Source organism: Palaemon carinicauda, chromosome 19, assembly GCF_036898095.1.
Source record: "Palaemon carinicauda isolate YSFRI2023 chromosome 19, ASM3689809v2, whole genome shotgun sequence".
Classification (NCBI taxonomy): domain Eukaryota; kingdom Metazoa; phylum Arthropoda; class Malacostraca; order Decapoda; family Palaemonidae; genus Palaemon; species Palaemon carinicauda.
Genome location: NC_090743.1, coordinates 119,768,278 through 119,779,833, shown reverse-complemented (window position 1 = coordinate 119,779,833; position 11,556 = coordinate 119,768,278). Strand labels below are relative to the sequence as shown.

The 11,556-nt window shown below is 41.9% G+C and overlaps 1 long non-coding RNA gene across 2 annotated transcripts in view; it reads right to left on the bottom strand.

The window, feature by feature from the left end:
- LOC137658365 (uncharacterized) overlaps window positions 1-11,556 on the bottom strand; it is a 32,890-nt gene continuing 21,334 nt past the window's right edge. For both annotated transcript variants that reach the window (XR_011047321.1, XR_011047322.1), the window contains 2 exons: window positions 344-500; window positions 1-117 (listed from right to left, as the gene is read on the bottom strand). This is a non-coding gene — a long non-coding RNA (uncharacterized lncRNA). The remainder of the gene's footprint in view (window positions 118-343; window positions 501-11,556) is intronic.

Genomic DNA, 11,556 nt, shown 5'->3' with positions numbered 1-11,556 from the left:
ACTCCATTTCTGTATTGCAGTATTATGGATGATATGCCTTGCCAAAGAGAGTGGTTGGTGCTGTAATTTTTTCCCAATGTCCTCTTGCCTCCATATACTGTGATGCTTCATATCACCCTGAAAAAGAAAAATGTAAATCAATGTTATTTACGCTTGCAGTTTAGAGTAATGAAAACAATTAAGCAAACGTCTGAACTATATGTAAATTCTTGCGATTAAATATTCTTGACTATCTTTTGTTTGAAAGTTTTTTCTATACAATCCAACATCATACAGAGTACATCATATACAAACAATTATTTACCAGTAATCAACAAATGCTCATGGGCACACCAATACCTACCTGCTCTTATATTGAATTTGATATTGGTGTCATAACTTGATCAAATATTCTGAGAACAAGGGACATCGCAGTCCAGTCATCTGTCCTAGTAGTAACTTCAAGACTTTCTCATGGCCAGATAACTATTATGTGCCTTCTGAATATATTTGAAATAGAACTGCAAAATGGGACAGCATATTAAAATGAAGAATTTGCAAATGAAAACTTCCTATATTATCATAATTATCTGCTCAATTACAAACCTAGTTAGAAAAGCATACTACAAACGCAATGGCTCGAACAAGGAAAATAGCGAAGTGAGGAAAGGACGTAAGGAAATAAAACTACTAGAGAAGTACTGTAATGAAAAATCTAAATGAAACTTTTTAAGATCTGTAACAACATCTAAAATAAACCTTTCACACAAACAATAACTTAACAAAAAATAAACACACAGGTAATTAAGACAGGATAGCATGCCAAGAGAACTCTAATCCAAGACAGTGGAAGATCATGGTATAGAGGCTATGGCACTACCCAAAACTAGAGACCAATGGTTTGATTTTGGATTGTCCTCCAAGAAGAGCTGCTTACCATATCTAAAGCCTCTCTTCTACCCTTACAATGTAAACTCACCAATATGACAAATTCTTAAACTGGATTCAAAACACTTTTATGCCAAAAGTTCCAACAGTGTACAACAGGTAAAGTGACTTGGATATTCCCTATTCATCCACATTTCACAAAGTAACTAATATCTTGTATAGAGTAAAAGAGACTAATACATCAATTGTATGCAATCAAGTCACAGAGGTGATTGGTGATTACTGGTTGATAGTTTTACTGAGTAAGGTATAAAATATTAAACTTGAAATTACTTAATGGATTCAGTAGTTCTAAAACAAGCATAATAACCAGACAATTACAATTTCTTAATTCCTATTATTATTTTTATTATTAATATTACTTGCTAAGATACAACCCTAGTTGGAAAAGCAGCATGCTATAAGCCCAGGGGCTCCAACAGGGAAAATAACCCAGTGAGGAAAGGAAAAAAGGAAAATGAAATATTGTAAGAAGAGTAACAAAATTGAAATAATTATCACATAACTAAAAACTCTCAGCAAAACAAGCAGAAGAGAAATATGATATTTTCAATTTAAAATAAATTTTTGAATATACTTACCCGGTGAATATATAAATAGCTTACGTCTCCGACGGTCGACAGATTCCAAAAACTCGCGAGCAATCGCCATGAAGGCTGCCGGGTGTTCCCACCAGCGCCGACTATCGGCCAGATACCGCATATACTTCTCCATAAGTTCAGTTCTTCTCAGTCCGTAGGGTCTCTATCGGGGAGGAAGGGAGGGCCTTTAATTATATATATTCACCGGGTAAGTATATTTAAAAATTTATTTTAAATTGAAAATATCATTTTTAAATATTAAACTTAGCCGGTGAATATATAAATAGCTGATTCACACCCATGGTGGTGGGTAGAGACCAGTATCAAAACAATAAAGGCGTATATGCTCAAGAGTTTTTGACAAATATTCAAAAAACAAACTTAAGTATAGGTACCTGATAAGGAAGCTGACTCTGATGAATACTCTGACTCATTAGTCCGCTATCCTTATGAAGCCCAGCGATCCTCTCAGGATGCTGAAAGACTTCTAGGAGCCGTTATAATCAGGGTGAACACCCCTACAACAGGACCTCATCAATACCCTTAATCTGGGCGCTCTCAAGAAACAATATTTTGACCACCCGCCAAATCAAAAGATTGCGAAAGACTTCTTAGTCTCCCGTACAACCCAAAACACGATTAGAAATTTCAAGAGAAGATTAAAAAGATATTGGGATTAAGGGAATGTAGTGGTAGAACCTTCACCCACTACTGCACTCGCTGCTACGAATGGTCCCAACGTGTAGCAGTCCTCATAAAGAGTCTGGACATCTTTCAAGTAATATGAAGCGAACACCTACTTGCTTCTCCAAAAGGTCGCGTCCATAATACTTCTAAGGGATCTATTTTGTTTAAATGCTACTGAAGTTGCTACCGCTCCAACTTCATGAGCCTTAACTTTTAGCAAATTACGATCCTTCTCACTTAAATGATAGTGTGCCTCTCTAATCAATAGTCTAATAAAATAAGACAACGCATTCTTCGACATAGGCAAAGAGGGCTTTTTAACGGAGCACCATAAGGCCTCTGAAAAAAACCTCACAGCAGTTTAGTTCTAGATAAATAAAACTAAGAGCTCTAACAGGGCACAGCACTCTTTCAGCTTCATTCCCAACAATCTCAGATAGACTGGGAAGTTCAAACGATTTAGGCCATGGACGAGACGGAAGTTCATTTTTGGCCAAAAAACCAAGCTGAAGAGAGCATGCTGCTTTATTGGCGGAGAAGCCGATATTCTTGCTAAAAGCATGTATCTCACTAACCCTTTTCTCAGAAGCCAAGCTCACCAAGAAAAGTGTCTTGAGGGCAAGATCCTTCAGGGAGGCCGAACTTAACAGTTCAAACCTGTCTGACATAAGGAACTGCAGGACCACGTCCAAGTTCCAAGCAGGAGTAGAAATATGACGCTCCTTGGAAGTCTCGAAAGACTTAAGAAGGTCTTGAAGATCTTTGTTATTAGATAGATCCAAATTTCTATGCCTGAAAACAGATGCTAACATGCTTCTGTAGCCTTTCATGGTAGATGCAGAAAGGGAGCGACCATTTCTCAAATAAAGCAGAAAATCTGCAATCTGCGCTACAGAGGTACTGAAAGAGGAAATAGAGGAGGACTTGCACCAGTCTCTAAATACCTCCCATTTAGATTGATAAATCCTGATGGTAGAGGATCTTCTAGCCCTCGCGATCGCTCTAGCTGCCTCCTTCGAAAACCCTCGAGCTCTAGAGAGTCTTTTGATAGGCTGAAGGCAGGTAGACGAAGCGCGGGGAGGCTTGATGAAATCTCTTTACGTGAGGCTGACGCAGGAGATCCATCCGCAACGGTAGACTTCTTGGAATGTCTACTAGCCATAGAAGTACCTCTGTGAACCACTCAGTCGCGGGCCAGAGGGGAGCAACCAACGTCAACCTGGTCCCTTCGTGAGAGGCGAACTTCTGAAGAACCTTGTCTAGGATCTTGAATGGCGGGAAGGCATAGATGTCTAGGCGAGACCAGTCCAGCAGGAAAGCGTCTATGTGGGCTGCCTCTGGATCTGGAACTGGAGAGCAGTAAGTCGAGAGCCTCTTTGTCAGTGAAGTCGCAAAAAGATCTATGGTGGGTTGACCCCATGTCATCCATAGCTTCTCGCACACAGTCTTGTGCAACGTCCACTCCATGGAGATGACTTGTCCTCTTCTGCTGAGGCAGTCCGCTAAGACATTCATTTCTCCTTGCCCAAATCTTGTCAAAAGAGAGATGTTACTTGCCTTAAATGGAGTTCCTTCTGATCCGTAGACCAAAGACCCGAGCATTCCAGACTGTCCAGTGGCGCTCCCTAACCCAAATCCGATGCATCTGAATACAACACATGGTTTGGGTTCTTGATCGCAAGAGAAAGACCTTCTCGAAGTCTGATGTTGCTGTCCCACCAAGTCAGACATATCTAGACTGAGTTGGAGATTGGGAAAGAGATACTCTCTAAGCCCTTCTCCTTGTTCCAATGGTTTAGGTGAAAATGGAGAGGGCAAAGGTTGAGTCTCCCCAGAGAGATAAACTGCTCCAGCGATGAAAGAGTTCCCACGAGGCTCGTTCAAACTCTTACAGAGCAACTGTTTTTCTCTTGCAAGTGACAGACTTTTAACAGAGCTTGTTCCATTCTTGTGGGAGACGAAAAGGCCCGAAAAATTCGATACTGTATCTCCATCCCCCAAAAAAAGAATAGTCTGGGATGGAGTACTGTAAGTTACGACTTCTCTACGTTCACTATGAGATCTAGCTCCTTGGTTAGGTCTAATGTCCATTAGAGGTTCTCCAGACAGCGATTTAATGACGACGCCCTGATTAGCCAGTCGTCAAAATAAAGGGAGGCTCTGATTCCTCAAAAAAAATGTAGAAAGCTTGCTACATTTTGCAAGAGCCTTGTAAAAACAAGAGGAGCAGGAATGAGGCCGAAGCACAGTGCTCAAAATTGGTACATAACTTTCCCGTCCACAAACCTCAGATATTGTTGAAAGTTTGGATGAATCGGGATGTGGAAGTATGCATCCTGAAGGTCGAGAGAGACCATCCAGTCGCCTTCCCTTACTGCTGCCAAGACAGATTTGGTAGTCTTCATCGTGAACTTTGTCTTGACAATGAACACATTGAGCGCACTTTCATCTTAAGTACTCCCGCAGTGAACATGGCTGCCAGTTCATTGGAGCCATCCCTTATAGCCTTGTTTATGCATGACATAATTTGTACAGCAATACATTGACAGCTGGAGAGACCTTCTTACCTAAGGCTCCCAGGGACCAATCCAACAAATAAATACTTCAAACGCTCGAAAAAACTCCTAATAGGAAATGGTCTAGCTCTGAAGCAGACCATAAAATCTTGGAGCGTCTCATGGCTAGACGACGAGGAGAGTCCACAAGGCTTAAGAAGTCTCCCTGGGCAGAGGCAGGTACTCCCAAGTCGAGAACTTCTCCTGTGTCACACCAGACGCTCAAGCGAGAAGCTAATTAAGAAGGAGGAAAAGCAAAAGCAGACTTTCCTAAACTTCTCCTGGATTCCAACCAGTCTCCCAGTAAGAGCATGGCTCTCTTGGAAGAACAAGAGAGAACTGACTTCGTAAATGTAGGAGTCGAAGAAAGTCATGCCAAGAGTAAACTCAGACGGCGGAGCAGCCGTTACAAAAAGAGTAGGACAAAATTTCCCTAAAGAAATTCATAATTATAAAACAAGGGATTGTTGGACAACCCTAGGTTACTCCTCTTCTGAATGAATCCCCAAAGGTACATTAGTTGAAAGGGGGTCATCAACTTCTTCAGAAGGCACATCATCTGATAAATCTAAAGTCTTGCGAGAAGGAGATTTATATTCAGAATGACGTGAAGGAAAAGCCTGACAGGCTACATCAACTTGTATATGAACAGAAGTTAAAAGTTGGAGGGTCGATGTCACGTTGTGACTGCAGAGAATGTTATTCTACTACACGTCGTGACAGAAGTGACCGACGTTCAAACGTCACATAGTAACAGCGGTGACTGCTGTTCGATGCTATATCGTGACTACGGTGACTGACCCTCGACGCCACGTCCTGTCTACGGTGTCTACCGCTCAACGTCACGTCGTGTCTGCGGTGTCTGCAGCTCAACGTCACGCTGTGACTGCAGTGGCTGACTTCAAAGCGATCAAAGTTACATCGAGATTTATGCTCCGCATCTCGTTTAACAGCAAAGCTGACACTAGGGATAACGTCAGCGTGACGTAACAAAGCTCGTTTAGAAGGTTGAAGACCTGAATCACGTATCCCAGAACCGTGACGTACAAAAAGCAAAGGATCCTTTCGCACAGGAACAGGATCGTAAGCTTCTATTAAAGAAGAAAGCTTTAACAGCATATCTTGCAAAACACTTAACTTCGGATCAACCTGTGACTGCGGTGGCTGACGTTCAAACGTCACGTAGTAACAGCGGTGACTGCTGATCAATGCTATATCGTGACTACGGTGACTGACGCTCGACGTCACGTCGTGTATACGGTGTCTACCGCTCAACGTCACGTCGAGTCTGCGGTGACTGCAGCTCAACGTCACGCTGCGCACTCTGAATAGATCGTGACGTTGGAAATGTTTGTACAAGAACGTCATCGCTATGAACGGGACTCTCATGATGACTACAGCTAGGACGTTGAACTTGTTCTGAAGGAACTAATTAACGTTTCAACCGTCTCGAAACCTTACGGAAGACGAGGAGAACTTCGTCTCTCCTGTCTTATGGCAAGGACGTGCTTGACGAGCAATGTCTGATACCTTTGAGGGAACGTCTGTTCGTTGGTTTACATCTCTCACTCCCTTAGGTCCTACGACATTCCTTCTCCCTGGTGCAGGGGAGCCTGAAAGAGGTGTCGGACTAGGCAAGTGACAAGCACGAACAAACGAACACTCAGCAACACTGAACATGTTTTTCGCACTTTCTTCACTGATATCGCATTTTTAAATAATTTCACATTAGACATGAATAAAGCTGATTTCTACCTGAAGCACGCAATTCTCCCTTAAATCAAAAGGTTAGAATTGCGAAATATGTCGTATAATGTAAGCACATTAGTACAAAATGAAACACATGCAAAAATTAATAAACATATACATATATATCGAATAAAACAGAAATATATAAAGTTAAAAAGATCAGTGACTGGAGAGGAGACTAAAACTAGTTCACTAAGGACTACGTTTTCAATCTCTCACCGTACAGTGCCTTGGGATGAGAATAAAAACTAGAACGTTTTATCCTCTCTCCCCGTACAGAGACTTAGGACGAGAGTAAATATCTGAATCGAGAACAACGTTACTCACTCCCAAACTCCTTGTACAGTGTACAAAACGTCAAAATCGATTTACTCTTTCTGCAAAGTGAAACCGTGTTTCTCTCTTTCTCTATCGTAACGATAGAGCGCAAACTGCGTAGCATAAATAAACCAAACGTTAGTTCATCTTTGAAAAACAGCACGAAGACTATTCAAAGAATAAATTTCTAAAAATATTTTCTAAAAATATTCATCTCATCAATCTAAACAAAAATAAAAGTTGAATGGGCTCAACGTCGTTTAACTTCGTTTTCCAAGTCAGGACCACCTACAAAGAATAGGCAAAGGTCGCTTGTAAACAAAAAAAAAATTTATATCGGTGTTTAGTATAAATGGAAAGCGAATCGAAGAGGCCTAATAAAGGCGGGTGAGATATAAAATATATCGAGGTAAATCTATAAATATCAACAATTTATAAAGTGATAAAATAATTACTAAAAGCCTTTAACACACTTCCGTACACTGAGGGAAGGGTCGGCCATCTTTTCTCTATAGAAAAACCAGAGCGAGATTAAAAAAGCAAGGGTAAAAAATTTTCCTCTCCTTTCAAAAGCATTTCTTTTGAAGATCGTATTGCTTGAGAATAATCCTACACGGCGAAAGCAATAAAACTAAAACCAAGTACTTCACCAATCGGTAGAAACTTGAGGTCAAGCGCGAGCGGAACCAATGTTGTCTGGACCACCGACAGAGAAGAACTGAACTTATGGAGAAGTATATGCGGTATCTGGCCGACAGTCGGCGCTGGTAGGCACACCCGGTAGCCTTCATGGCGATCGCTCGCGAGTTTTTGGAATCTGTCGACCGCCGGAGACGTAAGCTATTTATATATTCACCGGCTAAGTTTAATATTTAAAAATGATAGAATAGTGTGCCCGAGTGTACCCTCAAGCAAAAGAACTAACCCGAGTGTGGAAGACCATGGTACAGAGGCTATGGCACCTCCTAGAAGAGCTGCTTGCCATAGCTACAGTCTCTTCTACCCTTACCAAGAGGAAAGTGACCACTGAACAATTATAGTGTAATAGTTAACCCCTTGTGTGAAGACGAATTGTTTGGTAATTTGTATCGTCAGGTGTATAACAGGGAAGAATATGAAAAGAATAGGCCAGACTATCCAGTATGTGTGTAGGCAAAGGGAAAATGAACCGTAACCAGAAAGAAGGATCCAATGTAGTACTGTCTGGCCAGTCAATAGACCCCATAACTCTTCAGACAGCAGGCTTTCAAATAAACATCAACGGCTACTTGAAGTTAGCAAGCATTTCGCAGGCAATTTCAAGTACTCAACTCAGGGAGTTTGGGATGTATTGCTGGTAAGTATCATTCAGAGTATCTAATCAATAAATTAGTTAAAGATATTAGAGAATAACAAATAGCAAACAGTGGTTTCCACAATCCTATTTTCTTGCTCAGTTCATTTTCTTAGAAAAGTTGGATTCAAAATCACTAAACTACTATATTCTTACAGAAAGTACCAAAAAAAATAATTGCAAACTATGAAACCTCTAAACGAAACCGATATACTGTACTGTACTACTTTACAGTATTGTTTAAGATTTTCATGGTACTGCTGATATACATTACACAAAAACAAAACTACAGTATTTAGAAATAAATACAATTTTGAGTAATTTGTATTTTTCCTAACTATACAAACCTTTGACTTTCAATAGGAGTATGCTTTCGGCAAAGTTGGATACAGCTGTTAAAAATTAACAAGGCAACGCTAAGTTAGCCCGTCTGACAGGCCATAGACTTCGCAATTTTACCTTAAAACTATGACTTGCAGGATGGGTGAGGCAGGAAGTGTAGCTTGTAGGATTCATTCTTGTAAGATTTGGAAATATTTTGAAATTACTTTAAAAATGTGATTTGTTCATAAAACACCAAAAGAAAAAAAAAACTAATTTTTTCTAACTATATAAACAAGTTTTCCTAATGTTGATTTTCTATGACCAGATGAAAAAGAAAAACTAGGTTAAATTATAATTATACAGTAATAGATTACTTAGAAAGTCTACTGCTGGGCAGCCTTACATGGTGCTGTGATGCAAGCTCAACTATATCTTGGTCAAAGACTTGTGGGGTGCATGAGGCAGGACCTTTGCTTGAATGACTTTAATTTATTCTTAAGCAGATACAAACTTCCGAGTCATTATAAACGAACTCTCCCTTAGGTAGAAAGAAGTCTCCATGAAGAGGGGTCACTCACTTAAGAAACTTACAAAAGTGAAACCAAGCTTTAAGCAAAAGTCAAAATCCAACTGACTTTTGAAGAGGCAGGGTTGTAGTGCCTGTAATCTCTAGGTTCAAACGATGATAGAAGTGAAGCTTTATCAAAATTAGGCATCAAAATATCAAATTACAAGATGCAGTATTATCCTCATTGTCGTCATCTCCTCCCATGCCTATTGAAGAAAGGGCCTCGGTTAGATTTCGACAGTCGTCTGTATCTTGAGCTTCTTAATCAATGCTTCTTCATTCATCATCTCCTATTTCACACTTCATAGTCCTCAGCTATGTAGGCCTGGATCTTCTAAATCTTCTAGTGCCTTCTGGAGCCCAATTAAATGTTTGGTGAATTAATCTTTTTTGTGTAGTGCAAAGAGGATAAGCATTGATAATAAGGAACTTATTCTTAAATGCATTAGGGTGTGATCCACGCGAGTACCCGAGGACCCCATCTTGCAAGTATATTCAGACTTTATCCACATTTCAAACTCTTATAATGCAGAGAATAACTGATGCCGTGATAAAGGGTTGAATGGCCAGTAAGAGCATAGGTAGGACCTAGAGAGGTGTCCAAAGATCTGTGTGTATAATCTCTCAGGTAGTGGCCTATGAAGATATTCTCTTCTCCAGACACCTGTACTAAAAACTTGGGCTAATAAGTGGTTCTTGCGGGGAGCCAAAGGCCAGATTCCACCGGGAATTGAGTCGCCACTGGAGAGATCTCATCCTGAGGCGACAGTTGGGAACTGGAAGGACCAGAGATGAAAGGTGTCCGAGAGGACATAGCCACATCTGGGCTAGAAGTTCTTCCCGACCGAGAAAGGGTCGTCAGCCCTGCTATTCTGTTGTTTGATGGGAAGGCTTTGTGGAGATTGGTGTACTGTATATTATCATCCCTAGGTATACCAGTGTCTGCGTATAAAGCAGGGAGGAGTTCTCGAGGTTTACCATAATCCCCAGATCTTGGTAATGCCTCGGAAGTTTGTCTCGATGTTGAAGAAGGGTTGACACCGAGTCTGCTACGATTAGCCAGTCGTCCAGATAACGAAGGAGATGGATGCCAATCCTTTGTGCCCAAGATGACACTAGGGTGAACACTCTGGTGAAGACTTGAGGTGCTGTGGAAACACCGAAGCACAGCACCTTGAACTGGTATTTCCTGTTGTCTAGGCTGAATCTTAAGTACTTCCTTGAAGACAGATGGACTGGGATCTGGAAGTATGCGTCCTTCAAGTTCAGTGAGCACATAAGTCCTGTGGTCTTATCGCTAGTCTGACCATGTCTCCCGTCTCCATGCTGAACGGAGTTTGTTTGACAAACTTGTTCCGAGCTGAGCGGTCGATGACTGGTCTCCAGCCTCCAGACGCCTATTTCACAAGAAAGAGTCGACTGAAGAAGCAAGGGGACCCGTCAAAGCCCTCCTGGAGAGTTCCCTTCTTCAATAGGGTCTGGACTTGTGTTCGAAGGGCCAGCCCCTTTGCTGATCCTATGGCAACAGAGTCCATAGACACTGGATTCCTGGTCAGGAGAGGGAGAGCTATTATGAACAATATGCGATACCACAGACAAACCTCAGAGGATGTTCAGGGTTCGGCCCAGAGTTGCTTCCACCTGTCCGAGCAACTTTATAGGAATCCCCCTACTGATGGACAAGCAGGGGGAGTGCCTATCCCAGTGTTTGTGGACTCAGCCACTCCCTCTAGGATATTTTCCTCCCCTGGAGGACTTAGTGGCCATCCTGTCCTTGGCAGGAAAGGGTTTCTTAGACACCGTGGTCTTCGCTGCTGCCTTGTTCGTCGTGGTCTTGGCTGGACGGGACTGCTGAGGAGCTGGTGGTTTATAGGGCTTGAAAGTCAAAGCCTTATGGATGAATGAGTCCTGATGGGACAATCCATCTCTCAGCAGCATGTTCCACGTCCTTAGGCTCGAATAGATGGGCACCCTCTGAGCCTATCAATCTCAGCATTTAGGACTTCTTGGTGGAATCTCTCGGACACAGCATCCCGACGTTTCAGGATGGTATTTGCACACAAAAAAACTTGGTAGGCGAGAAACTCGAACCTGCGAGTGCTGGAGAGCAGGAAAGTCTCCATTACTTTCCAGGTATATTCCTTGGAGAAATCCTCAGTCTGTACCAGGATTCCCAAGTTCCTTAACCAGACATCAAGCCACAAAGTAGCCTGCATGGCGTACCACGTAACCTCCTCTTGGTTAAGGATCTCAGTTGCCGAGAAAGACCTGTCGGTTGGAGTCTTTCTCTAGAGAGACTTCCTTGGTGAGCTCTTCCAAGGAGTGATGGAGAGGAAAAGCTGGACAAGGCTCATCCAGAATCTCAAAATACCTCCTCTGTTGGACACGAGGAGGTAGGAGAAGCTTATTGGTTGAGCCAGTGGGGGGAGGAGGCATGTTTGTAGAGCTGTGGGGTGACTTTAGCTCTGGCACCCTTAACCCCTGAGACCAGGGCAAGACTGCACTTACTTTTTG